Below are 27,397 nucleotides of genomic sequence, written 5' to 3'. Positions count from 1 at the left end.
CACCTCATCACACGTGTTTGAAACGTCACTTTCAGCTAAATGGCGAATGCTTTCGTGTAGTACAAACCTTTTTTCCTTCCCTTTCACTGTACATCTTGCCAGAGCAATCCCTAGGCATGATCATGATTTCAAGCTCAATCACACTTCCTAGTGCTTGATGCATGCACTTAGTGTTTGATGGCACTAGGAAGTGTAATCGAGCTTGAAATCATGATCGCCAAGGAGACCACTGTCAAGATATATAATGAAAAATGAAGAACATTTTGGATCTTTGGATTTTGGACACTGGATCGCTTAAGATGAAATTAATTAACTCACTGGAGCCTACAGAGCTGAGATATTGTTCTAAAAACCTTTGTTTGTATTCTGCATATGAAAGAAAGTCATACAGATCTGGGATGGCATGAGGGTAAGTAAATGATGACAGAATTTCCACGTTTGGGTAAACTAACCCTTTAAGACACCTTATTTCCAATTTGCCCATGACATCATAGCAGATTTACAAGCTCTTGCTTTGAACCTCCTGTGAGACATGCATGACAAAAATTCCATTGTAGCAAACAGCAAATAAAAACCGTACTCTTCTGGAATGAGAGGAGTGAAGGTAAGGGGGAGATAGTAAGTGAAGAGTGTGTTGTGTTTTCTAGGCAGATTGGTGGCGCTGGTGGTGGCTGAGGGCTGAAAAGGCAGGCTGAATAGTATTTATGGTTGCTGGAGCAGGGAGCAGCCTGGCCCTGAGCCTTGCACACATCACTGCAGACATTCATCAGCAACCGAGAGACCCTCGCACCCATTCTTCATTTGGCAAACTCTTGCATTTCTAGATCTCAGCATCTCTTTCTCTCTCTCTGAGTTTTCAATCCATGGCCTTTTTCCATATGTCTGTCATTCTTTCTTCAACTTTTTTTTCTTTAAATGTACATTTATCTTTACGTTTTCCTGCACTTTTTTTTTTAAGGAATAGTTCACCCAAAATTGAAAATTTGCTCTTCATTTTCTAACCCTCTTGCCATCCAAGATGTGTACGTATGACTTTCTTTCATCTGCTGAACACAAACAAGGATTTATAGAAGAATATCTCTGCTCTGTAGGTCCATACAATGTACAATTTTTAAGGTCCAAAATCCACATAAGGGCAACATAAAAGTACTCCAGACTTCTCTGGTGGTTAGATCCATTTAGTCTAAAGTGATAAGATTGGTGAGAAGCAGATCAATATTTATGTCGTTTTTACTATAAATTCACCTCAATCTCCACTTTGTTTTAACATTCACACTCTTCTTTTGTTTTTGGTAATACACATTTTTCATGCATATCGCCACCTACTGGGCTGGGAGGGTAATTTATGATAAAAAATGACTTAAATATTGATTTGTTTCTCACCCATACTTATGTCGTGTCTGAAGACATGGCTGTGATTTTTGGAGCTTCAATATTTCAGCACCCATTCACTTGCATTGTGAGGAACTACAGAGCTGAAATATTCTTCTAAATATCTTATGTGTTCCGCAAAAGAGAGAAGGGTGACCAGGAGGGTGAGTAAATAATGAGATCATTTTTGGGTGAACTATCCCTTTATGGGGCTGATAAAAAATTATGCATTAGGCATCTTTGGCAGTTGATTTTGCACATTGATTTTGCAGTGTCTCGTGTCATGAGTGCCACATAGGATGCTGTTTCAGGTTAAAACAGCTCAGCCGACAGCGCATCAATGTCAATTAAAACAATGGACCAATTAGATGAATCTTGGGGTGGGATAAGGATACCCTGCTGAAAAGAACAGTTTAAACCAGCGTGCATTTCCATGGTGTTCCAGGCTGGTTTATGCTGGTTTGGTGCTGGTCTAGCTGGTGGAAAAAATGAAAACAGCATGGTCTTTCTGGTAAAGGTGGGTGACCAAGAAAGTCTTGCTGGTAAGGCTGGTTAAGAAGCTTGGTGGGGACCAGTGTGCTGTGTGTTTCATTCCATCCTGCTCTGTCCAGCTGTTTTTTCTCTCCCCTTTTCTCCCCAATTTGGAATGCCCAATTCCAAATGCACTCTAAGTCCTTGTGGTGGTGTAGTGACTCACCTCAATCCGGGTGTCAGAGGATGAATCTCAGTTGCCTCCGCATCTGAGACTGTCAATCCACGCATCTTATCACGTGGCTTGTTGAGCGTGTTACCGCGGAGACGTAGCGCATGTGGAGGCTTCACGCTATTCTCTGCGGCATCCAGGCACAGCTCACCACGTGCCCCATCGAGAGCAAGAACCACATTATAGTGACCATGAGGAGGTTACCCCATTTGACTCAACCCTCCCTAGCAACCAGGCCAATCTGGTTGCTTAGTAGACCTGGCTGGAGTCACTCAGCATGCCCTGGATTCGAACTCACGACTCCAGGAGTGGTAGTCAGCGTCAATGCTCGCTGAGCTACCTGATATTAACACCAGAATGCATCCTGTGTGAGCAGCCCTTAATTATTTTTTATGTTTTTTTTTATTCTTGCCTCTCACTATTTATTCAGGTATTAGTCTGTCCATGCTGTATTGAGAGTCTCATGGGATTTTATCTATTTAGCATTTAAATTAATGGCTCATAGAAATAAAAGAAGTTGCGATTCGTCAGCTGTAAATTATTCCTTTGAGGTTTGTTGGCTGCTCTATTTTGGCTGAAGTATTGTCCAAGTTGCCAGCCCTCCTCTGTGAAGCAATAACAGATTTATGTGCCCCTGCACCACATATGACTGTTTCTGTCATACCAGAGGTTGGGAGAATATTTTGAATGTCAATTTTGTATTAATGACATTCAAAACCAGATTGTGGCGCAAGAGCAAGCTACTGAAATTCAAAAACTGGTGCTTTAGCAGCTTTACTCAACAAATTGTCAAATGGGAAAAAAAATTGAATTGTGGCTGTCGGTTTGAGGGCCACCAAGGATCTGGATCAAGAGCCTTTGATTAGGATTGAAGTTCTGGACACAGCAACTGGAAATACAGGCCGCTGTCATCCTGCAGACAACTAAAGCAGACACATAAGATATTCTGTGTCTAGCAGGGTTGAGTCACTGTTATTCTTGGCCAACACAGAATGAGGTGTACCTTGGACAATTACGCGTTGGAAACACTTAAACAATCAATGTACATTTTCTGTGCAAGTGTTTTAAAAATGAATCTATCATCTACAATGTCTGTTTTTATACACTGGCATGCAAAAGTATTTAGGCCTGTAACCAATTAATTTCTTCTTAATTTTTAATCCTAAAATAAAATTTTATTTTTAACCAAAGGGAGTCAAAAATAATCAAATAAAATTTAACATAATTGTCACAGAGAAACTCACAAAGGCAAAGAGATGAACTCAATCGCAGGGTTTATTGAACAGAATAAGCGATTCAGCAATGTAAACAACAGGTGAGACAATCCAGAAACAGTAGCAAAGGTAACATATGGACAGTATGATCCAGACAGGGTTATGTAGCAATGTATAGATGATAGGTAAACTCACAACAGTCCTTTGATCTTCGCAAGGAATGTAAACAAACACAGGGGAGTCCAAACACGGGAGATAACGTGGGAATACACGACACCAAACTCTGAAGAGGAGAACACTAAACATAGTACCGTAAGTATAAACGGGTAAGTATCGACAAACTAGGAAGTCTGTGATCACAGGTAGAACATATACGAGAACAGACAATGATTGTGAGTGAGAGCAGGTTTTAATGCAGTCCTTGATTAGAATGCCGATGATGTCCAGGTGCGTGTAATTATTTGGCTCCTAAACAATGGAATAGTCTCCCTAACACTGTTCGAGATGCAGACACACTCCCTCAGTTTAAGTCTAGACTAGAGACTCATCTATTTAGCCAGGCATACACCTAATTTATCCTCCAACCCACAATTAGGCTACTTCAGTTTTGTCTGCCAGAACCAGAAACAGTGGTCATGATCTGCAATAAATTGAATGGCATCTATGCTTATATTTATTTTATTTGTTTCCCTGTCTCAACCTTGGGACTCCTATCCTGAGGTCACCAGAACCGGCTGGATCCAGCACCATTCATGCTTCGTGTTGGAATCCAATGCTACGTGCCGCTGTGTGATGATGACTAAATGCAGCCAGTGCCAGACAACCATCACTTCAGTCTATTACGATGGACTTCAGAGGATGAACTGATGCCAACTCCAACCATAAGACACGGGATACTTCATAAGCAATTTTCTGAACCTTGGACTTAGGATGGACTACACCGAACCTCACCGAAATTACCGGCCAGGTTGAACTGCGATGCACCACACTGATCTCTGCCTGCATCCGTCTATTGATGGACTACACTCTTATAATGGAATACATAGACTATCAATTGCCAACAAAAGCCTTCATCAGCCAACTAACAAGGACAATTGCATCTATGTGAACTTCTGCAGTTAATCCAGGATGGACTTCAAAAGACATTAGTCATTAATCTTACAGTTCATACAAAATCTATGTTTAAACACTGACCCTTAACACTAACTTAGTTTAATAATTTTAAACCATGACTTGAACTATACTTAAGTAATAGTTACATTATATTCATGATGTTAGCCAGAGGGGAACTGGCCCCAACAGTGAGTCTGGTTTCTCCCAAGGTTATTTTTCTCCATTAATCAACGTCTTATGGAGTTTTGTGTTCTTTGCCACAGTCACCTTCAGCTTGCTCACTGGGGTTATTAATACAATTATTATTTTTTACTTCTTTTTAAACACAATTCACAATTGTATTTTATCTAATTACACAATGATGATTCATCGACATTATAGATATTGCAGTTTTATTTTCTGTAGAATGGAAAAAGAGGCCGCATTATGCATATAATGTTTATTTTGCACAGATGCGTTTCGGCGTGTGCCTTCCTAAGTGTGCAACAAAATCACAATGTACAAAGTCTTATATAACCACACCCATTACCACACCCATATTAACACCAGCCTGTAATATAGGATAATGATCAGACCAATAATACCAACAGTACACAGATGAGGCTGTTATACATATTGCAAAAATATTTACAAAAATGAATACAATTGTTCCAATTATAAGAAACAACTTAATGATAGATCATCATTCATCCCACATGGGATACATGTGTTTAAGTAAAAAATATACCAAGCTTCTCGTTGTAAGAGGCGGTTCTCACGGTCTTTATTTTTTATTTTCTGTTTTATTTTCTGTTAATGCCTGATCTTTCTATAAAATTGACTTGAATTTTAATTATTATTATTTGGAAATATTTTTTAATTTTATTTTATATTGCTTTGAAATTACATATTGGATGGCCTGAGGGTGAATAAATTATCTGCAAATTTTAATTTTTGGGTGAGCTATTCCTTTAACTATCAAACATGTACTAACATGAAATTAAAGTGACCGATATTAATGCATAACATCACACATTTATATCACTCATGTTGTAATTAATGTTAGCTCTTCATTAGTTCCTGATTAGTCTGTCTATCTATCTATCTATCTATCCGTCCGTCCGTCCGTCGATAACGCTTTATAATAACAGTACATGAATAATCATGAATTAATATCTGTCTGTCAGTATTACATTTTTTCATTATTCTGTCCTGTTTCAACTTGTGATAGGTTGTTGCAAACCTACAGTACTATGTACTGTACATGCTAATGAAGTTCTATGTGGGGAGCCTTTTAGCACATCCCATTAGTCAAGTTGCCTGTATCACCTGGTAGAGACATCTAGGGAAACAGAAATTAAGGCTGTTTAGTGAGTCTACAAAATTCATTCATTATTAGAATTCATTGCTTGGGTTAAGCATAGGGTGAATGCCACAAGTAATGCTTTCATTCTGAGTGTGAAGTTTGTTTTGGCTCCGGGTTGTAAACACTAATTATGACATGTTCTCTGACAACTATAAGCCTAGTTTGAACAAGCAGCAGTTTTTGTTGGCTCTTCTCCGTCATGCCATTCCACTGCACCAGCTCTGCTTATATTCCTTGGTTGCTTTACATTCATTATTTACACTTGATAGAGTGGAACAACCATAACAACTTCCTTAATTGTGCTTCTCTGAAGCATAGATACAAAATAAATAAAAATAAAACCCTTGACTGCCTTCTAGTTAGCAGAGGAGCTCAGTTTTGCAGCATTATATGACTAGGAGGACAAGAATGTATTCAGAAATCTGCACTCATTATAGTAAAAGGCCATAAGAAGACAGAGCATATTTATTAGCCAGTTCCAGAGTAATTCTGGATGTGGATCCCAGCGCATGTCACTCGTACAGCTCAGAGGCAAAGCAGTGGGGTCATCTTTAATGGCTGAGGTCCAGCTCTCTGATGTGAAGGCCATCATGCCTCAGTGGTAACCCCTGACTTGGAAATACAATGGTGACTGTGTTTACTTGCCAGTGGGCAACAGCAGCCATCTCCCTATTGAGAACAATGAAGAACGGGCAACAAACCAGATTTTTGACATTTAGTCCTCTTCCTGAGTGAAAGAGCTCTTTACTTCATTTCCGTCTGAGCAGCTGACTTATCTGTCATTCTCCAATTACTTTCCCACTGGTCCCTCTGGGATTTAATTGAATCCTGATGGTGGCTTTGCTCCTCTCTGTTACTCGGCCAATTCTGAAACTCCTCTCCCCTAGTTTACATTCAATCCCAGCTGTAGGGTGCAGACACAGAGTACAGACAGCTGTAACTAAAGAGGAGGGACCAGGATAATTATGCGAGCAAATCTAGAACAGCAAGAGAGCCCCAGAAAACAAACCCAGTCACTGGGTGATTAGCATACATTTTTATTTAGAGACAAATCATGTCCAGATCCTGTTTTACACAGTGAGTATGTGTGAGAACCACCAGTTAAATTCTAGTTATACTTACAACCCTATCAAAGTTCACTGGTTAATTAAATTGTGTTTATTTATTTTTTCTCCCCAATTTGGAATGCCCAATTCCCAATGCGCACTAGGTCCTCATGGTGGTATAGTGACTTGCCTCAATCCAGGTGGCAGAGGACGAATCTCAGTTGCCTCCGTGTCTGAGACAGTCAATCCGCGGATCTTATCACGTGCCGTTGAGCGCGTGGTGAATTGTGTGTGGATGCTCTGCACTGCATACAGAAATGCAGGAGGAATGTGCTGGGAAACACATCTTGATAACAATATGAAAAAAAAACCAGCATAAAATGATCTGAGAAATAAAGTGCTTTTGGCTCTGCACAGCATATTGAAATGCAGAAGAAATTGACTTACGATCATTATTGAAGGATTCGCTTGTGTTCATTCACTCCTTAGGATTATGACTGCCTCCTGCTGTACGATGTATTTTTTGCATAGGTAATGCATCGCATGGCGATAGTTTTGTGAGGAGGAAGTACTCCGTATGATCCCTGGAGAGAGCCCAGGCTTCAACTGGCGCTGTGTGTTCAGCTCCTCTAGCTTTCATACTGGGCTCCTCAAGCTCCAGTGCATGAGGAGTTTTCTTAGGAGTTGCAAGAGAGGAAACAGCTGAAGTGCCACAATTAAGCTAAGAGGAACCACCTGTGCACTAGAATGGGAATAAAACAATCAGGCGCATGGGAATGAATGGGGACAGTTAAGATGAAAAGACCTGAGCATGGCCTTATGAAACGGTGGATTAAGATCTGAGAGGCCCATTGGCCGGTACATCATGGAGGCCCCTCCTCATGTATTACATGACTACGTTCACCTTTATGCGCTACAGTGCGCTTGCCGGGTTTGGTTGGATTTTTCATATTGATAGAAGAAAACTTTGGAGCAAAGCACAGCCAGTTAAATGTACTTTTTAATTATAAACCAATAAAAAATCATGAGTTATTAACAGGGATGTGCATGGTATTCAAATACCAAAATCACTATTCAGTTATTCTGCAGGTGTTTAGAGGTCTTCAACCCGATCTGAGTCTGACAGTACCCAAAAAACGGTTTGGGTCCGTTTTTTTAAGTAGGCTAAAGGGAGAGTTCGAGGCCATGTAAAAACGCACTGGATGGACATCTTAGATCGTTGTGCCACAACTCACTTTTTTCAGTAAACCATGCAGGACCTTAGAGACTGTTAAGTTTAAAAGAACTTTAATATTTATAAATGCATCTCAAGACACCTGTGTTCTTTTTCACCATTTTTCACCGTCTGCTTGCTTCAAGCTTTTTCAGCACAGGTGTTACAATTAGACATTACAATTGACCAAGCCTATGCAATCTAGAGGGAGTCCAATAAAAACGATGCAGAATCTTAAATTGAATGAGGCTCACCCTTGGATCCCTAGACATAGACTTAATATTATAAAAATCCTACCCTATTCTTCATCCTCCAGTATTAAATTCAAGTCTCTCTCCCATAACTTCTTAAGTGATGTCAAAACCCCATCCCCATGACTCTGAATTAGCCTGGAATATTATGCTGAAGCCTTGTGACCCTTTCCAAAAGCCACTAGTACCATCTCAAGGGTGTCTGCAGCTTTAGGTGACTGCGTACTACACTCAAAGGTGGCACAAATAGATGGCGCAGCTGTAAATACCTGAAGAATTGAGATTTGGCAATCCCACACCGCTACAGGGGCGTGTCTAGGGGGAGGCTGGGGGAGGCAGTGCCTCCCCTAGGATAAGTTCTGCCACCCCTGAGAATTTGAGAAATAATCTGTCCATCTGATCAGAGGCGGCGGCAGCCGATTTTGCCAGGGCTTCAGCCCTGAATGTTTTGAGTGTAGCCCTGAATGTATTTTGAATAGTTGACTGACAAATATGAAACCGGACAAAAGCCTATGTAAACCCCCGAAATCATAAGTTGCCTTATTTCATTGTGCTTTGGCTTTGCACATACTGCATACAGCCTGTAAAAATAGACATAGGCATAATCTAGCCTATAGAATAAGTTCCTTTGCTGTCGGTAGCCTATGGGCGACTCCGTTTCTTCCTCTCTGTTGAATATGCAGCAGGTAGAGGAGGAGCTTGCACAGTTGTTGACATCAACTAACGTTACTTAGTGGCGAGTTAAAGGCAGTTAGCAGGAAAGACAGCAAAAATTAAGCAAATGAGGCTTTGGGGATTTTTCCGAAAGAAGTCAGTGGGTAAGAATTCACATTTGTTTTTGTCCTTAAAATCTTAAGATCATCTAGCTGGCTTTCACCCACAGTAGGCTAAACCTCAAGAGTTGTAGCCTCTAACCTCCTTATCTAGATTGATGCAGCTTGGTAGCTCCGAGTTAACGCAGTCGCCTCTTAAGCCGGAGACCGCGGTTCGAGCCCTGTTCGGAGTGTACTTTTCTTGTTTATCAGGTGTTGTTTTCGCTAAGGATAACCAATAAGCATTAACATAAAATGTATGTGTGACTTGTTTTGTGATATTAGTTTGTAGGAAATATACACTTTGATTTGATTAAATGGTTTTGTAGAGTGTAGCAAAGATGAGCTACAGACTGAGGAGCCAGCAGCAGCTGTGCCAGAATCAGGCATGGAAACTGGTAACAATTAATAAGTCACTTTACTTTAGAGAAAGTTAAAAGTGAAACATTGTTTATCTCAATGATCCTAATGAAAGGATTTTGACAGATGAATTATTCTCATAGAGATGATGAGAATTATATACAGTTTGATGCCATAGTGTGTCAATGAACTTAGACTAAAGTCATTCATGTATTGCTTTAACTTAGGATCTTATACATCATTTTGACTATTTATGTCAAAAAATATAAATTATTTATATTCAATATTTTACTCACTATAATATAACTCTTTTGTGATGACTTTATGTTAATGTACATGAAAATTCAAGAATCATGATAGATATTAGGGCAATCCCACTGATCTGCTCTTCCCAATAAATTTTCTTCAATGGTATTGGTCTACACTTTGACATATGTAGCACTTGATGAATTAGTTGTTTGAAGCTGATTTGCAATAAGTTATGTGCTGTATCTGTTCTTTTGCATCACAGATGATTCAGGGAGGAGAGAGGATGTTGAGGATAGTACTAGAGTGGAAGATTTAGGAACTGTAGAAACAGGCCCAGCCAGAGCAAAACTCAAAGAATACCCTCTCACCAGCTTTTACACTTGATCCAAGATGGCGGCGCGGTAGCACGCAGCGGCCACTCAGGATCCACAATGGTGCTATTTTTGTTAAAAAAGCCCGACTTTTGCAACACATGGACATCGGAGCAACCGGTGTTCGTGTCTACCATCGCCAGACACTACTGAAATATAAGACTCATGCAAAAACCAAGCTGCATGATGACCTGCAGGAGGCGCTACGCGTACTCGGCTTGCTGCGGAGACCAGGCCTCCAGCCCTCGGCGTCGCCTGATGCCGGTGGCTGGGGAGAGGACGTCGTAAGCGGTGTGCGAGAGCGAAGCGCGAAAGAGGGCGGGGTCCATGCTAGGCTAAAACAAACCCTAGCCGGCCGGCTCTCCCGTCTATCCTGCTCTCAAATGTTTGCTCCCTGGACAATAAACTGGACTATATCTGACTCCAGCAGGCTACGCAGCGTGAGTTTAGAGACTGCTGCGTCTTTGTTTTCACGGAGACGTGGCTCAGCGACAGAGTTCGGATGCCGCCATTCAGCTAGACGGGCTCGCCTCGTTTCGTGCCGACAGAAATACAGCTCTCTCGCGGTAAGACTCGCGGTGGTGGCTTGTGTGTTTACATCAACACGGAATGGTGCAAGAACTCTATGCTAGTCTCTAGTTACTGTTCATCGCTGTTGGAGCTTGTGACTGTTAGATGCAGACCTTTTTATCTACCACGGAATTCACCACTGTTTGTTAACCGGAGTTTACATTCCCCAGCGCTAACGCTAAGGAAGCGCTCTGTGAACTGTATGGGGCTATGAGCGAACTGCAGAACGCTCACCCCGACGGACTGTTTATTGTCGCCGGAGATTTCAACCATGCAAATCTCAAGACAGTGCTCCCTAAATTCCATCAGTATGTGGACTTTACAACGAGAGGGCTAACGGCTTGATCTTGTTTACACAAACATCCCAGGCGTGCACGGGCGGAGCCCGCCCCAACCTCGGCTACTCAGACCACATCTCTGTTATGTTAATTCCAGCATACAGACCGCTAGTCAGACGCACAAAACCGCTTCAGAAGCAGGTGAAAACCTGGCCAGCAGGAGCCATCTCTGCTCTTCAGGACTGTTTTGAGTGTGCTGACTGGCACATGTTCAGGGAGGCTGCAACATATGGCGATTCTACCAACTTGGAGGAATACACAGCATCAGTGACCAGCTACATCAGCAAGTGCATTGATGATGTCACTTTCTCCAAGACCATCACCACACGCTCCAACCAGAAGCCGTGGATGACTGCGGAGGTGCGCACGCTGCTGAGGTCCCGAGACTCTGCCTTCAGAGCAGGCGATAAGGCAGCCCTAAGAACAGCTAGGGCCAAACTGTCACGGGCAATCAGAGAGGCAAAGCGCGACACGCCCAGAGAATCCACAGTCACTTCCAGGACAGCGGTGACACGCGGCGCATGTGGCAGGGCATCCAGGCCATCACCAACTACAGGACAACATCAGTTGTCTGTGACAAAGATGCCTCCCTTCCAGATGCGCTGAACGACTTCTACGCTCGGTTTGAAGTGCAGAACGACGTGATGGCGAGGAAGTCCACCCCTCCTCCCAACGACTAGGTGCTCTGTCTTACCACGGCAGATGTGAGGAAAACTCTACGTAGAGTCAACCCACGGAAGGCTGCTGGACCAGACAACATTCCTGGCAGAGTGCTCAGAGGATGTGCAGACCAGCTAGCAGATGTTCTTACCGACATCTTCAACATCTCTCTGAGCAGCGCCGTTGTTCCAACGTGCTTCAAGGCCACCACCATCATCCCCATGCCAAAGAAGTCTTCAGTGTCCTGCCTCAACGACTACCGTCCCGTCGCACTTACACCCATCATCATGAAGTGCTTCGAGAGGCTCGTCATGAGGCAGATTAAGACCCAGCTGCCCCCTCACTAGACCCACTGCAGTTTGCGTGATCGTTCAAACCGTTCAACGGACGATGCCATCACCACAACCCTCCATCTGGCCCTCACCCACCTAGACAATAAGGACTCATACGTTCGAATGCTGTTCATAGATTTCAGCTCAGCATTCAACACAATCATTCCCCAGCACCTGATTGGAAAGCTGAACCTGCTGGGCCTGGACACCTCCCTCTGCAACTGGATCCTGAACTTCCTGACTGGGAGACCTCAGTCAGTCCGAGATGGGAACAGCATCTCCACCACCACCACACTGAGCACTGGGGCCCCCAGGGCTGTGTGCTCAGTCCACTGCTGTTCACTCTGCTGACTCACGACTGTGCAGCAATGCACAGCTCGAATCACATCATCAAGTTCGCCGATGACACGACCGTGGTGGGTCTCATCAGCAAGAACAACGAGTCAGCATACAGAGAGGAGGTGCAGCGGCTGACGAACTGGTGTAGAGCCAACAACCTGTCCCTGAATGTCGACAAAACAAAAGAGATGGTTGTTGACTTTAGGAGAGCACAAGGTGAACACACTCCACTGAACATCGACGGCTCCTCTGTGGAGATCGTCAAAAGCACCAAATTCCTTGGTGTTCACTTGGCGGAGAACCTCACCTGGTCCCTCAACACCAGCTCTATCACCAAGAAAGCCCAGCAGCGTCTCTACTTTCTTCGAAGGCTGAGGAAAGCACATCTCCCAACCCCCATCCTCACTACATTCTATAGAGGGACTATTGAGAGCATCCTGAGCAGCTGCATCACTGCCTGGTTTGGGACTTGCACCGTTTCGGACCGCAAAGCCCTGCAGAGGATAGTGAGGACAGCTGAGAAGATCATTGGGGTCTCTCTTCCCTCCATCAAAGACATTTACAAAAAACACTGTATCCATAAAGCAACCAGCATTGTGGATGACCCCACACACCCCTCACACAAACTCTTTACCCTCCTCCCGTCTGGCAAGAGGTACCGAAGCATTCGGGCCCTCACGGCCAGACTGTGTAACAGCTTCTTCCCCAAGCCATCAGACTCCTCAATACTCAGAGACTGGTTTGACACACACGTGTCCTGAGTTGCACTTTAATTACTGTCACTTTATAACTGTCTGCTACCTCAATAACTGCTATGTGCATAGAACACTATCTCATAGTATGTTATGTTTACATTTTTAGAAACTGTCATCTTTTTGCACTACTGAGTACTGGTCGGCGCTGCACTGTCTATTGTCCTGTTCATTGTCAGTAATTTGTTGTACTGTCCTGTACTTTTTGCACATGTTTGCACGTGCACTTTATATAGGTATATATATAGGTAGTTTATATAGGTATTTTATTTCGTTATGTAGTCTCATGTGGTCCTATGTTGGTCCTTTGTTGTTTTTATGTAGCACTATGGTCCTGGAGGAACGTTGTCTCGTTTTGCTGTGTTCTGTACTAACTGTATATGGTTGAAACGACAATAAAAACCACTTGACTTGACTTGACTTGACTTGGATTACAGGGAAGTGGTTGCTAGTGTGAAAATAAAATTGTCTGGGCTAAGCCCCGGATGTCCTTCAATGCTGGAAACGCCTCTGCATCTGATGATAAATTACAATTTAAAAGTGGATTGTTTTATGCATATTTTTCCATCGCTAGCAGATGAGTGAGGTCTGACACAACAAAAATCCAGTTTAAGCCCTATAGTCTAATAGGGGCCATGTGCCTATCTCTGGGTTCCTGGCTTAGAAAAAGATATGCACTAAAACAGATGGTGTGTAGTATAGCTTAATTTTGCGCCGATTTTTTTCAATTGTTTATGTTTCCCCCCAAACAAGCCAAATGCCTCCCACAAACATGATATCCTGGTAACCCCTCTGCACCGCTATATAATATTTTCAAAGGATCTCAATGCTCCATTTTCATACTGGTCACCCAGCATAGCAACCTTCTCAATCCAGCAAGTATTAGTACTTGCTAATACACAATTTGGGGTTTAACCAAAAACTTGCGGCAACGTTCAGGTTAATGTCCGAATTGAGCAGGCGGGAAACTTTTGTCCACACTACCTGCATGTGTGTGATAACAGGATGTTTCTTTACTTCTCCAGGCAGCTTGGTAAAAAGACATTGCAATGGCAAGATATGGGCAAGGACCTCCTGTTCAATACAGAGCCAGGGAGAGGCTCTTTCAGGCAGAAGCAACCAATACGGCAAATGTCTGAGACCAAAAGCATAATAGTAAAACTAAATCTTGGGGAGACCCAACTCACCTTTGTCAATTGGCCTGTGTAAATTGTTAAAATGTATTTGAGAACATTTACCATTCCAGATAAAGGATTTACATATACTATCAAATTGTTTAAAATAAAAGGGGAACTTCAATGGGGAGAGACTGTAATAGGTAGTTACATTTTGGAAAACAATTCATTTTTATAACAATAGCCTTCCCAATCATAGATAAATGTTATGAAGCCCACCTGCCCACATCACTCGAAAATACTTCCCGCCACCACCCATGGAAAATAGTCCTCCTTTCTTATCATGGCTGCTAATTATTCCAGGACAAGACAGAACAATAATGGGGAAAGAGGACAACCCTGTGGGATACCCTATCCAGAGTAAAATAATCTGAAATGTATCCATTTATTGTACCCCCTGTGTCTTTAAAGTAACTTAATCCATCCAATAAAAGTATACGCAAACCCATATATTTCCAAAATCTTAAAAAGATAATCCCATTCTACCATATCTAACACCTTTTCGGCATCAAGTGAGATGACAGCGACCGGAGACTGATAATTCACTACTATCCACATGATATTGATGAAACGCCTAATGTTATCAGAAGAGCTACGACTCCAAATAAGCCCCACCTGATTTATATGTATAAGAGATGTCTTATACCTGCCTTAATTGCCTCCCACGCCACGCCTACAGAGGATACTGTGCACCAGTTGGTCTCCATATAAACACTGATTTCAGCCTTTAACATTTATCTGAGACTAATATGTTTCCAATTGAGCAATCAACAACAGATGAAATAAGGGATTTAGATATTAAAACATCTATTCTAGAATAAATCTTATGGACTGATCAAAAAAAATTATAGTCTCTCCCAGATGGGTTAAAAAGTCTCCAAATATCTGTAAGACCAAGATTTTTACACATCCTGTGAAACGTCAATGTTGCTCTTGGGGGCTTACACATATTTGCTTCACAATGATCAATGACTGTGTCCATCATTAGATTAAAGTCTCCTTCCAATATTATATCATGAGGGGTGCAAGCGGCTTGCAACATCCCTTCAAGATCTATAAAAAAGCCCTGACCATCAGCATTAGGTGCATAAATATTAGCCAAATTCAGACTTTGCCCCTGAATTTCAGCTAAAACAATAATGACTCTTCCCAATTCATCATCAATCAGTTTGAGAAATTTTAATTGTAGATGTTTATTTATCAATGTAATGACTCCTCTGCTTTTACATGAGCCAGCACTAAAGAAAAAATGTCCACCCCATGTCTTCGCAAATTTTCCAGCTTCGTGCGGGCAAAGATGAGTTTCTTGAAGAAACACTATATCATATTTCCTATGCTTAAGAAGAGAAATTAACCTTCCTTCATTTCATGGGGTGCCCCAACTCAAGTCAAGTCAAGTTGTCTCTCTCATTCACATTTCATGTGGAGAGAGACAATCCACTCATATTAACATTTGACATTCTGATATAATATAAAAAATAAATTGTGTCAAAACAAAATTTTAAAGACCACATTTCAACAGTAGTGCAATAATACAATTCTGAACTTCCCCCCGAACCGAACATACAGTAAAAGGAAAAATGTGTGCATTAACCCCACGCACGACAGCGCCACCCAGCGTAGATCCCTTTAAACTCAAAGAGTCTATGCACGCTTATGAGAGCCCCTGCGACCACTTTGCTGTCGGATTACTCAAGTCCGGTGCTTCTGTTCAAATATTGTAAGGCAAAATTACATAACAGAAGAAATTCTATAAAATAAACTTCAGACAATAGAAGGCATAAGCACAAAGAACAAGCAGATTCATCCACAAATGTCCCAAAAGAATGTTCAAAAAGCACAAAAACAAACAAAACAGGATGGTCAATTGTATATTCAACGATTTCCTCAGTCCATCAACTCGTTCGCTTGTTGTAAGCATGTAGATATTTTGCGGTCATCCTTATCACTGGCCGGGACCTTCAGTGTAAATGCGATCTTCCAGTAATGCAAAAGTTTCTTGAAGGAGAAGTGTTATTCCACAAAACAAACTCCAGCCACTAGGTAGAGCTAATGCAAAAAGAAACAAAAATGGCACCCAGCTTCCTCAAACAGCCAGAGTAAATACAGCGAGTCAATCCACTCACATGAGAAACACCAAATGTCTTACTCACTCCAATGTTTTTATGAAGGACGCTGCTTGTTTGGGGCATAAAAACACTTTGTGGCCATCCTTTGTTTCTATTCTCAGTTTGGACGGAAAAATCAGTGCAAAAGCAATCTTCCGTTGACGTAAAAGTTTCTTGCATTTCTTAAATCGATCACGTTTCTCTCTTGTCAAGTTCGCAAAGTCTGGGAACAAGATGTTGTGAAAGCTTTCCTTTGCTCCTCGCCTCACATAACACAAGATCTTTATTGGACAATCTCAGGAATTTGGCCAGAATTGATCGGGGTCTGTCTCCCTCAGCTGGAATTTCACCATATCTCACCATACTTATACTATTTATTCCAGCATCCTTTGCACTATGCTTCATCACACTGTGTACATGTATGCATTTAAGTGTACCTGTATATCACATCCACCTCTGACATGTACATAATAATGATAATAATAATTTTACTCCTGCATCCTTTGCACTCTGATCACTGCGCTATTTGTCAATGTGTCTATATTGTTTTTGTTCATAGTTGGTATATTTGTGTTGTCTACGCTGTAGCCTGTGTCTGATTTTTTTATTTTTTTATTGTGTTATTGTATTTATGTATGAGTAAGCACACTGTGAGCAATGTACAATCCTGAGTCAAAATCCTCGTATGTGTACATATACCTGGCAATAAAGCTGATTCTGATTCTGATCTCTGCCCTCCTCATGCTCAGGATTTTCAACAATTTGGATGTTATTCCTGCGGCTCCTATTCTCAAGATCTTCAAGTTTTTCAAGAACATGGTCCAAATAAACTTTGGTCACTGGCGATTATCAGATAATTCCCTCTCTGATGACTCCATATAATCGATCTGCTTCTCAAAATCTGCCACTCTTGTAACTAACTCAGGGAATTTGGTTTCCGTTGCCATAATCGATCAACATATTACAGCGAGATCTTCTAAGTCAGCAACAACTTTCATCCATATCACAAACATGTTGGACAGTTGACGCTGAATTTCTCCCGCTGCACAGTTCAAATCGAGTCCACGGTCTGCATGCCCGTCAGTGGTTTCAGCTTGAGCACTTAAGTGCCTTTTAATATCTCCAGAGCCCAAGGATTTTGAATTTTTTGACATATTGACAAAGAGCAAATGTGTAGCAGGGTGTATCAAATCTCACCATATTATTACATAAAAATTATGAAAAACCAGCAAAGTGTGCAGAGCTAGTCGCTCACACATCCACTCCTCGCATGGTGTCACGTGACTCACCCTAATAACACTTATTAAGCATTTGGGCACTGAAGACACAAGTTTGTTAAGTTTAGAAAGTGAAATTGTCCCCCAATCATCCATTATGTAGGTCTTTAGCTACACAATAGCATGTGGTATATAGTATGGGGTGCTTCATAATACACCACACATTCTCAACTGGAGACAGGTCAGGACTGCAGGCAGGCAAATCTAGCACCCACACTCCCTGCTCACACAGCCATACACTTGAAATCTGGGCAGTAAGTGGTTTGAAGTTGTCCTGCTGAAAAATGCTGGGATGTCCCTGGAAAAGATGATGGATGGCAGTATAGGCTGCTCCAAAATTTGTGCATATCTGTCTGCATTCATGGTGTTCACACAGATGCATGAGCTACCCATGATATGGGCACTGACACACCCCTGGCACATACAGATGCTGGCTTTTGGACCTGACGCTGATAACAGCTTGGATTGATAATTTCCTCTTTGGTCTGGATAGCACGACAGCTTTGTTTTTCAAAAACTTTTTGAAATGTGGACTCTTCAGACCAAAAAGCACAGTTCTACTTTTCTATTTTCCATCTAAGATGAGACTGAGCCCAGAGAAGTCAGCAGCGCTTCTGGACAGTGTTGATGTAGGGCTTCTTCTTTGCATAGTAAAGAAGTACTAAGAAGTACACAACTTGCATCTGTGGAGGCAGCGACGAGTGGTGTTGATTAACAAAGGTTTACTAAAGTTATCCCAAGCCCATGTTCATAATATCCATTACAGATGAATGCCATTTTTTAAGACAGTGACGTTTGGGGGATTAGAGATCACAAGCATTCAGAAGTGGTTTTCGCCTTGCCCTTTAAGCACAGAGATTTGACCATATTCCTTGAATCTTTTAAGTATATTCTGCACTGTAGAGTATGCAATGCCCCAAATCCTTCCTATTTGTCTTTGGGGAACATTGTTCTCAAAGTGCTGGATTATTTGCTGAAGTACAGGTGAAACTCGAAAAATTAGAATATCGTGCAAAAGTTCATTAATTTCAGTAATTCAACTTAAAAGGTGAAACTAATATATTATATAGACTCATTACAAGCAAAGTAAGATATTTCAAGCCTTTATTTGATATAATTTGGATGATTATGGCTTACAGTTTATGAAAACCCCAAATTCAGAATCTCAGAAAATTAGAACATTACATGAAATCAATAAAATAAAAAAAGGATTTTAAATACAGAAATGTCGGCCCTCTGAAAAGTATAATCATGCATATGTACTCAGTACTTGGTTTGGGCCCCTTTTGCATTAATTGCTGCCTCAATGCGGCGTGGCATGGATGCTATCAGCCTGTGGCACTGCTGAGGTGTTATGGAAGACCAAGATGCTTCAATAGCGGCCTTCAGCTCTTCTGCATTGTTTGGTCTCATGTCTCTCATCTTTCTCTTGGCAATGCCCCATAGATTCTCTATGGGGTTCAGGTCAAGCGAGTTTGCTGGCCAATCAAGCACAGTAATACCATGGTCATTGAACCAGGTTTTGGTACTTTTGGCAGTGTGGGCAGGTGCCAAGTCCTGCTGGAAAATGAAGTCAGCATCTCCATAAAGCTTGTCTGCTGAAGGAAGCATGAAGTGCTCTAAAATGTCCCAGTAGACAGCTGCGTTGACTCTGGACTTAATAAAGCACAGTGGACCAACACCAGCCGATGACATGGCTACCCAAACCAACACAGACTGTGGAAACTTCACACTGGACTTCAAGCATCTTGGATTGTGTGCCTCTCCATTCTTCCTCCAGACTGTGGGACCTTGGTTTCCAAATGAGATGCAAAATTTGCTCTCATCAGAAAAGAGGACTTTGGACCACTGAGCAACAGACCAGTTCTTTTTTTTCTTTAGCCCAGGTAAGACGTTTGACATTTGAAGCCCATGTCCAGGACCCGTCTGTATGTGGTGGCTCTTGATGCAGTAACTCCAGCCTCAGTCCACTCCTTTTGAAGCTCCCCCACACATTTGAATGGCCTTTTCCTGACAATCCTCTCCAGGCTACGGTCATCCCTGCTGCTTGTGCACCTTTTTCTTCCACACTTTTCCCTTCCACTTAACTTTCTATTAATGTGCTTTGATACAGCACTTTGAAAACATCGAACTTCTTTTGCAATTACCTTTTGAGGCTTTCCCTCCTTGTGGAGGGTGGCAATGATGGTTTTCTGCACAACTGTCAGGTCAGCAGTCTTCCCCATGATTGTGAATTCAACTGAACCAGACCGAGAGACCATTTAAAGGCTCAGGAACCCTTTGCAGGTGTTTAGCTGATTAGAGTGTGACACTTTGAGCCTACAATACTGAACCTTTTCACAATATTCTAATTTTCTGAGATTCTGAATTTGGGGTTTTCATAAGCTGTAAGCCATAATCATCAAAATTATATCAAATAAAGGCTTGAAATATCTTACTTTGCTTGTAATGAGTCTATATAATATATTAGTTTCACCTTTTAAGTTGAATTACTGAAATTAATGAACTTTTGCACGATATTCTAATTTTTCGAGTTTCACCTGTATCTGTTGGCAAACTGACAAGTCTTGAATGATCACTGCTCTTGAAGGACTAGGCTGTTTTTGGAGGCTCCCTATATACTATGACATGATTGCCTCACCTGTTTCACATCTCCTTTTCCCATTGCCTTGTTATTTCAACTCATAAAATGTATATTAGTCTTAAATGGCCCCTGTCTCAAATTGCTTGGAGCGTGTTGCAAACATCTGATTTGAAATGACTTTACATTTTCAAGAAACAATCAAATTCACTAGGCAAAATGTCAAATAATGTTTAGTTGTAGTGCTTTAAATATAACAAAGGCTGAATATAATTGACAAATTACTCCTTTTTGTTTTTCTTAGCATTTTTCATACTGTCCCAACTTTTTCAGAATTGGGGTTGTGTTACAAAAGGTTACTATGCACATTTTTAGGGTGTTAAGGCAACATTATCTTTATCATTAAACCTTAAATGTGTGCAGGACATTTTAAAGTCTTCCATACTTTCACGAATTCTGTCGCTTGTGACAGAATATGAATTTAAATCATAGCTTTGTACACAGCCAGGGTAAACTGCACCTTATCTTTGCATTTGGAAGTGTTTTGTAAATCAGACACTGTTCTCTGTCCTTCAAATAAACCCACTGCACCTGTGAGATGCAGATTCCCTGGGCTGACATTTAAATGGATTTATAATAGATATCTCAAAATAAATAAATAATTGATTTAGAGCTCAGGCCCTTCAGGTTTAGAGGCCCCTGGGCAACGGTGGTTAATCCATCCCTGGCACTGGTATGCGGTGAAGCAGTGGCCGGTCTTGAAGGGGCAGTCTCAATGCAATTGGATCTTCTTCGGTGAGTAATGGTTGGAAAGGAAGAAAAGGCAGAGTAGAAAAAACACCTACTGTGTTAAAGTGGCAGCCACCATATTACAATGTCTGAAAATAGTGAACTGCTGCAGCAGCTTCCGTTGAATAATGTAATTATTTTGATAAAATGGCTTATCTGATGAGGAGGTTGAATGCTTCAAGCGGAGTAAAAGGACGACACATGGTTCTGTTGTGGATGGGGGGCCAATGCCGGAAAGACTGTGACGTCGGAAGAATTGTCACAGGAAGCAGGTAAGCAGTGGCTTATATACTCCTACTCGTGGGCTGTGATTTGTCAGATTAAAATTAACATGCTTGGGGAGACCCAACCCACCTTTGTCAATTGGCCTGTGTAAATTGTTAAAATGTATTTGAGAACATTTACCATTCCAGATAAAGGATTTACATATACTATCAAATTGTTTAAAATAAAAGGGGAACTTCAATGGGGAGAGACTGTAATAGGTAGTTACATTTTGGAAAACAATTCATTTTTATAACAATAGGCTAGCCTTCCCAATCATAGATAAATGTAATGAAGCCCACCTGCCCACATCACTCGAAAATACTTCCCGCCACTACCCATGGAAAATAGTCCTCCTTTCTTATCATGGCTGCTAATTATTCCAGGACAAGACAGAACAATAATGGGGAAAGAGGACAACCCTGTGGGATACCCTATCCAGAGTAAAATAATCTGAAATAAATCAATTTATTGTACCCCCTGTGTCTTTAAAGTAACTTAATCCATCCAATAAAAGTATACCCGAACCCATATATTTCCAAAATCTTAAAAAGATAATCCCATTCTACCATATCTAACACCTTTTCGGCATCAAGTGAGATGGCAGCGACCGGAGACTGATAATTCACTACTATCCACATGATATTGATGAAACGCCTAATGTTATCAGAAGAGCTACGACTCCAAATAAGCCCCACCTGATTTATATGTATAAGAGATGTCTTATACCTGCCTTAATTGCCTCCCACACCACGCCTACAGAGGATACTGTGCACCAATTGGTCTCCATATAAACACAGATTTCAGCCTTTAACATTTATCTGAGACTAATATGTTTCCAATTGAGCAATCAACAACAGATGAAATAAGGGATTTAGATATTAAAAAATCTATTCTAGAATAAATCTTATGGACTGATCAAAAAAATGTATGGTCTCTCCCAGATGGGTTAAAAAGTCTCCAAATATATGTAAGACCAAGATTCTGGGGTTGTTGTTGTTGTTGTAAAAGATTGTCCCATTCAACATGCTCCCCCTGAACCTCTGTTCATTTTGTCCCATGATTTAGTATAATGTATAGTGGAGCAATACACAAATTATATACTTAATACGCTCTCTCTGGAGCCATATAATATTATAGTCTCAATCTTTTACAACAACAACAACCCCATTTTTAGTTCTATTTTCCTAATTACACAACAAGATGTGTTTCCCCCCTCTGTAATAATATTTTTTCTTTTGGCCACAGAGCTATATTCAAAGTTGCAAGCACACATGCCAGTAACTGTGTGTCAAAGTCTATAGAAAGCTTTGAACTTGTAAAAAGCTGATCTCTTTTTTTGTGACCTGCTTTTGGGGTGTGTCATAGTTCATCAGAGTTGTTTTTCTGGATGAAAAAAAGCCACTGAATTCCTGTCTTTGTCTAGTTGTCTCTGGGGGTTATAATATTGCTACATTTGCTTTGTGTGATGTGTTGTGAAGCTGTATTTGCAGAGGAGCTGTATAATACAGAAGCTCTTGCGCTGAGGTAGCAGATGTTAGTGTGGGCCCTGGGGTTGAATAAGAACGGGTAGATTTTGGATCTGTCTGGGAAAATCCTTTCTTCTGGTGACTGTGTGACAAAGTTGCAGACTGAGGGGGACAGAGGTGCTGAGAGATGAGGGCTCTCTGTCTTCATCTGGACAATGGACCATTGAATATCAGGCATGGCTGGGACCTAAATCTCTTCTATGGTAACTGAAGCCTGAAGGCTAAGAAGGCTCAGCTGAACTTAACAGCCCCATTAGCTTTAAATAGACCTGCACACCTTGGCAGGTGCCTATTTACTGTATGTTCTTTGTCTTGTGGGAGAGATGAGAAAACACAGCCATGGGGCACAAAGATAACCACAAGTGGGTGATTGCATAAGTGTGTCTCCCTTATTAGTTGTCTGGTTTATACATCCTTGCTTCATTAAAGCTTTAAATGCACCAGCTAAGCTTAGATATGGTTCAATGGATTGAATTCATACAATGTTAAATCCTTCCTCCTATCCAAGCATAATATGCAAAGACAACTATAAGCCATTGTAGGTTGATTTTCTTGTAAACACTGTATGACTCTGGCTCTGTGGCACTTTCAGTATTGCTCACGACCAGCCTACATGTCAACCAATGATATGAAATTAGCATCCCCCCAATTCTTTTTGGGGATGCTAATGGTACACTTCAGTGCAAAAGAACTTGCAGAAATCAATCAAGCAGTCTTTGATGAAAATTGCAGCCAAACCCGATAATGTCTTTTAAATCCATGCAAAAGGATTTCTGAGTCATGGCCGTGGCAGTTTTAGCAATTATATCTCACTGCTGTGCACTAACTACTGTATATCTTTTCTATATCTATCTCTATATTTATCTGTCTTTTCAACCAGAGTTCAAATTAATTGGAAGGACTTGAAACACTAAAGCACCCAGAGGGGTGAAAGATATATATACAGTATATATACACACTAATATTAGTGTAAAAATCAAACAACTCTTAGAAGTTCCAGTCCCCTCCAGAATTGTAGCATGCACAGAATGAGTTTCTGTGCACAGCAAACATTTCTCTGACTGTCCGAATACTGTTCAGTACGCCCTCCTTTCAATGTTCATCACTCTACTGGCTTCATTGACACAAAGGCTGAGCAATCAAGAGATTCCCACAGTGAGCGGCTGTGTATTTCTCTTGGTGTGGCTTTTGCAGTACTCAGAGGATTTCACTTACTGCTTTCACATCTTATTCCATTTAGCCCAGGGCTTTAAAAACATGCTGTAAATTATGCATTTTCTTGGACACAAATATCAAAAGAATCTTCAACACTTGGCAAACATTTTTGTTTTGTTTTTGTTTCTCACCACAGAGACTTATCCACCTTTTTACTGAATGCGGAAGTGTTCGAAGATTCATCTGCTTTCAATTTCCGGTCCCCAGTGTTTTCACTTGCATCAGCGTATATTCTTAGCAGGTAGTGTGATGTTTAAAGTATTACATTTGTAAAAGTTGTCAAAAAACATGTGGCTCTATAGTGCCGATAGTTCAGAAAGTTGAGATGAAGGTTTTTATTCACTACCTCACCTGAATGGGTAGATTAAATGAAGCGATGTTCTGAGGTTAGTTATGTTGATATCATTAAATACTTTGAGTTGTTATGACAGCCAACAACTGCACAGGTTGCAGTTGTTGGCTGTCAGAACCTGAAATGAATTTTTACTCCAACTAACACTTAATTGGTTGTTGTTACCCATCTGGATTACTCGTTTTGGTAGTTTTTACATTGCTGCTTGAGACCAGAAACAGAAAACAGGTCAATTAGAATCATCTTGGAGCTGCCCAGTGGTCGCTCAGGAAAACTCTGGAAACAATGGATACAATGTCAAACAAACAAGTTATAGCCAGTTTTGAAACATTTTACTAATCAGAAATTAGCATAATTAATTCTGTTTCAAAATAATGGCCAGCATCATCCAATCACATGTTAAAATAAAATTTTGCATTATAAAAGGCTAAATTAACATCTGAATCTATGTAATGAGTACCATTGTCCCATGACTGCAAACCATTTTGAGAGGTCCAAACATCATCTGCAGCCTGAAACTGAACTTTATCACTTTGCTATGGGCAGCGGCTCCCTTGCTCCCTATTTAGTGAATAATGTAAACTTCAGTGTGCTGTCTAGCTGCACTGGTCTCAGATCTGTTCGAAATGCACCTTATTTTCCATATAAAGGTTCTGGAAGCAAATTTTTTCAGCTTAGTAGGTTGGTTGGAGTTTTTCCCAAAGACAAACTCCGCTCTGTGTCATGTTGTTTTGTCACATGACTCGGTGCATGAAAAGTTATCCCTTAAATGACAGCCCAGAGTGTCCTGAACTGAGATCAGTCGGTTTAAGTAAAATTCAATTATGCATGGCAACTGAAATTATAAGATAAATTAGGCCTTGATGTCTTGCTGTGGAAGTGGTCAGGTGCAAATGTAAACATAAGCGTATTTCTAGCAGGAAGATCTCAGGATTCATTCTATCAGGCATCCATCTAATCACAATTCAGCACCCACTTTATAACCCGCTCAGCTGGCTCTTATTGTTTTCATACTGTACTCCCGTTGTTTTCACCCCCTCCACCCCATCACCACCAGTTTAGGTCCCGTCCTGGGACCTAAACTGGGACCAACATCACCTCCAGTAGGATCTGCCTCTGGCAGGATCTGATGGTTTAAGCAAACATCAGTGTGCTGAACCATAGGATGGTGATAGAAGTATCATTTAATTTGCATTTATTCCAAACTCAAGTCATTCTGATAGAAGAAAACAAGTATTTTTGGCAGCTTGGTTCCAACAAATGCTTCTTTTTTTCCATTATGGAGTATTTTTTGAGCTCTGAAAATTACAGTATGTTTTAATAGTACAATTTAATTTTATCAAATTAATTACACGGTGTCCTGATTAATTAATCGCATATACAAATATTTGCTGAGAAAGCCCCTCATATAACAATAATTCAATACATAATGATGAGATTATATATATTATATATAGTTATCTTTAAAATATTATTGATAAGTCAATCATTGGCACACAGTTCACAGCAATCCATTTCACAAGTGAATTTGTAAATCAGTTGGAGATTTATTATGAGGGCTTGTTTAAGGACCCCTCAATGAACACCTGTGTCAGATATATATATATATATATATATATATATATATATATATATATATATATATATATATATATATATATATATATATATATATATTTTTTGTTTAAACAAGTATACAGGTATACATAGTACACAATACTACAGATATATTTTACAATAATGCCAAGACATTATATTCATTACATAGTGCAATGGTTTTCAATGATTTGGAGTTGTTGGAGGTACAAAGAGTATTTAAATAATATTAAAAAAAAAATAAATAAATAAATAAAAAACACTACTGCGTGGGCATATTCCCAAAAAAGGTGAGGGGCAGATTCATCTGCAGCATTACAGCAGGAGCAAAGTGCATCTATTTCAGGGAGCATGTTTCTTAAATAATGATGGACTGGGTAAAAACGGTGTAACAGTTTAAAGGACACCTCCTTAACTGGTAATTAAATATTTGTGAGGTAAAGACCCTGCGATAGGGTGACCACCTGGCTATTGCTCTGTTGCAGGTCAGCAGACCTGATTTTGCGGGACAATGTGGGACACGAGGGTGAGATAACTTACTATTATTGTACTAGGTGAATAAATATTGATTTTATATTAGATGTATATTGCAGTGATGTTAAATGTTAATGATGGCGCTGTGAACGTCACTCAGTTTGGCATAAGGTCTACGATACAAACTAATTTTAACAGCTCAGACCTACTCAATGTAAATATAATGAAGTGAAAATAATTATCTAATCGTTAAAAAGCACATTTCCAAATAAGCACATCAATTCCATTATTAAAGACTAGAAAGATTAAATGCGTTCTTACCGGATTTAGTGCATCTTGAATTAATTTTTTTGCATGATCTGGCTGCTTCGAGTAGGGCCTTCTCATTCATTATGACTGTAGAACTCCTGGCGGGTGTAGGTGTTCACATTCACCTGGAGTTCACTTTTGATGAGGTCCACAGATGCTCAGTTCCTTGTCTCACAGCGGTCATCAGTGAAAACACACTCTCCATGAACGCGTTGGTGACAGGTCTGCTCAAAGCTGTCATGTTTGGGGCATTGAAATGCTGCAGCAGAGCTGTCCGTGAAAGTTCAGTGGCTTACCCTGCACTCTCCTTTAACTGGTCACCTATAACTGGTTTTAACCTGTATATATTTTCTCCAATTCTTTATTATACAAACAAAGACACTTTTTCTTCTCGGGAGCTCCGGATAGACCCATTTTTTTCCAGTGTTTTCCCGCTCTGGCAAGAAAAAAAGGCTGCGCTGCGCATGTTCAGTGTTTTCTTATTAACTTTTTTTTTTTATAGTGATTTTGTAATTAAAGGACAATGAAATAAAATTATGCCGAAATAATAATAAAGATAACAAATTATACAGACAAAATTGAAATGCGGTTGAAGTTAAATATAGTTTAATACTCAATCTTTAAACACATATTGAGATCCCTTAGTAACGCATATGTGTTGTTTTCTTCACTGTATAAACTGTGTGTTG

General features: G+C 40.6%; 1 pseudogene; it reads right to left on the bottom strand.

The window, feature by feature from the left end:
* Nucleotides 1-27,397, bottom strand: part of LOC127645682 (neutral cholesterol ester hydrolase 1-like) — a 133,401-nt pseudogene that overhangs the window by 15,953 nt on the left and 90,051 nt on the right.

Source organism: Xyrauchen texanus, chromosome 6, assembly GCF_025860055.1.
Source record: "Xyrauchen texanus isolate HMW12.3.18 chromosome 6, RBS_HiC_50CHRs, whole genome shotgun sequence".
Lineage (NCBI taxonomy): Eukaryota > Metazoa > Chordata > Actinopteri > Cypriniformes > Catostomidae > Xyrauchen > Xyrauchen texanus.
Note: the sequence above shows the minus strand (reverse complement) of the source record. Positions and strands in the feature narration are given on the sequence as shown.